We start from the raw sequence: 3481 nt of genomic DNA on the forward strand, positions 1-3481 counted from the left end.
GGATTTGTACTTGCTTCAAAGGAAGGTTCTCTCGATTTGTGAGAGGGGTTGATCTCTTGGTCTAGAGGTCATTTTACAATTTGCATAGTGTTGTCAATTAGGTTTGTAATTTGCATGGTCTTACAAATTGGTCAGGTTTGCTTTTGATTTTGTAAGGTTTCAAAATCATAATGGAAATCTCAAGCGGGATTTGCTTGGGGACTGGATGTACACCGGGGAGATGGAACCAATATACATGCTTGTGTTTGTGATGTTCATTTTCTGAGATTGTTGTCATTCTTTCTTACAATTTATAACACATCTTGCAAACTCACCCTCTAGTGTTTTAAGTGTAAAGCTTTCACAGATTTACTCTTTATAAGAGCGCACTCTTTTCGTAAGGGAAACGATCCTACACTTGGTATATAAGGAAGAGGACCCTACACTATGTACTAGAGGGGGATTAGTAGCGTCAAGAAATGTCACGATTGAGAAAATTATCGCTATGTTTTTGCATATTTTAGCTCATAATGTAAAAAATAGGACAAGCAAAACAGATTTTTATCATTCAAATGAAACAATTAGTCGGCAGTTCCACAAAGCACTTCAAGCAGTCATGAAGATAGGAAGCCTCTATATTAGATAAGAATATACAAATCCTAATGAGAGAGACATAGAGAAGTGGAAATGGTTTAAGGTAATTATGACTTCTTTTATTAAGGTTTTCATGTTTAATAATTTTGTTTAATAGAACTAATTATAAGGTTGTGCAATTTTAGGATGCTATCGGGGCTTTTGTTGGGACTCATAGCCAATTAACTATTCCTTTGGAAGATCAAAGTAGATATCGAAATAGAAAAGGAGAGACCAGTACAAATATACTTGGTGTTTGTGATACCAATTTGAGATTTTCATATGTGCTACCTGGTTGGGAGGGTTCAATATCAGATTCTTGTGTTTTGCGTCATGCTTTGTGTTGGACCAATGGCTTGAAACTTCCCTCAAGTAGGAATATAGTGTTTTTAATTATTATATATGTATTGCTTCCTAGTTTTTACATTGTTCTGACTAAAGATTTTGATTTTGTAGATAAATACTTTCTTATCGATGATGGGTATACAAAAGGGCCGGAGTTTTTGGCACCTTATAGAGGGACTCTCTATTATATAAAGTCTTGGAGAGAAAATGGTCCAAGAAACTACTCTTGGTCGTTCGAGACATGGGGTATGGACATTGTCGGTCCTATTTTTCCCCCTGCAGTCAAAGGCGATCGATTCATCCTTGCAATCACGGACTATTTCTCAAAGTGGGCTGAAGCGATTCCGCTTAGAGAAGTGAAGACGAACAACGTCATCAATTTCATCAAGCATCATGTCATCTATAGACACGGCGTGCCAAGACGGATCATTCATGACAACGGTCCGCAGTTCATAAGCAACGCCTTCGTCAGGTTCTGCGACAAGTTCAAAATTGAAGATGTTTCATCAACACCTTATTATCCCGCCGCGAATGGATTAGCGGAGGCGTTTAACAAGACGATCATCAAGATCTTGTCAAAGCTCGTGAAGACCAATAAACGAGACTGGGACGATAAACTCGGTGAAGCACTCTGGGCTTATCGCACCACCATACGCACGCCTACAGGCGCCACCCCGTATTCGCTGGTATACGGATGTGAAGCTGTGCTACCGCTGGAAATTCAGATTCCATCCCTTCGGATCGCCCTCGCAACAGAGATGACGACAGAAGAACAGCATCAGAAGCGTCTCGAAGAGCTTGAGAGGCTGGATGAAAAGCGCTTGGAAGCTCAACAGCAAATTGAGTTTTATCAGGCCAGGATGTCTAGGGCTTTTAACAAAAGAGTCCGACAGAGAAGCTTCAAAGAAGGAGATCTAGTCCTCGCTGCTCGTCGACCAATAATCCTCACTTCCAAGAAGAAAGGTAAATTCGAACCCAAATGGGAGGGGCCGTTTGTGATAGTAAAAAATAGGACAAGCAAAACAGATTTTTATCATTCAAATGAAACAATTAGTCGGCAGTTCCACAAAGCACTTCAAGCAGTCATGAAGATAGGAAGCCTCTATATTAGATAAGAATATACAAATCCTAATGAGAGAGACATAGAGAAGTGGAAATGGTTTAAGGTAATTATGACTTCTTTTATTAAGGTTTTCATGTTTAATAATTTTGTTTAATAGAACTAATTATAAGGTTGTGCAATTTTAGGATGCTATCGGGGCTTTTGTTGGGACTCATAGCCAATTAACTATTCCTTTGGAAGATCAAAGTAGATATCGAAATAGAAAAGGAGAGACCAGTACAAATATACTTGGTGTTTGTGATACCAATTTGAGATTTTCATATGTGCTACCTGGTTGGGAGGGTTCAATATCAGATTCTTGTGTTTTGCGTCATGCTTTGTGTTGGACCAATGGCTTGAAACTTCCCTCAAGTAGGAATATAGTGTTTTTAATTATTATATATGTATTGCTTCCTAGTTTTTACATTGTTCTGACTAAAGATTTTGATTTTGTAGATAAATACTTTCTTATCGATGATGGGTATACAAAAGGGCCGGAGTTTTTGGCACCTTATAGAGGGACTCTCTATTATATAAAGTCTTGGAGAGAAAATGGTCCAAGAAACTACAAGGAGTTATTTAACCAACATCATTCCTCTGCTAGAAACACAATTGAGAGGACATTCAGATTGCTAAAAACACGATGGTCTATATTACGGATAGCTAGCTTTTATAGTGTTAAGACTCAAATTAGGATCATTAATGCATGTTGTATTGTTCACAACTTTTACGTGAAGAGATGAATGAAGACGACTTGTTGAATGATGTGGATCGAGAATTATAAGATGCTCTTGTTTTAGAATTTGAGAATATAGATGAGGAGCGTATCACCACAGTGAGAGTTACAAATGAATGGAGCAACTTTAGAGATGATTTAGCTATGCAAATGTTGGATGAATACTGACTTTGAGATAGTTTAGCTACAAGATGGAAACGAGGGTGATGAGTATGAAGATGCTGATGACTGGTTGTGTTCTACTTGTCTTGTCTATTTCTAAGTTGTTTGCATATTACAAATGTGAGAAAAATACATACAATGTGAGCTTAGAAATGGTTAAAATTTTATTTGGTGTGAGTTTGTACTATAATCAGTCAGGTACCTTAATTTGTTTATGCAATGTAGTTTCTGTTTATGCAGTGTGGTTAATTTAGTCAAGTGCATTGCTCTGTATGTGACATTTTTACATATGCAGTATGGTTAATTAATTTATTTAAGTACATTACTCTTGATTATTTTTAGTCCTATGCTCTTAGATTGTTAAATATTTGCAAGATCTGAAAACTAATTACGTTGAAGATAGAATTGGTAGAGTAAACCAATCCTCAGACTTGGGTAATATGCTTATGTTTATAGGCAGTAGTGATCCAACAAATTTTTAACTCATTTCAATTTTATTTTGTAATGCTAGTACACATAAAAAT

Source organism: Asparagus officinalis, chromosome 9 (assembly GCF_001876935.1).
Source record: "Asparagus officinalis chromosome 9, Aspof.V1, whole genome shotgun sequence".
In the NCBI taxonomy this organism is placed as follows: domain Eukaryota; kingdom Viridiplantae; phylum Streptophyta; class Magnoliopsida; order Asparagales; family Asparagaceae; genus Asparagus; species Asparagus officinalis.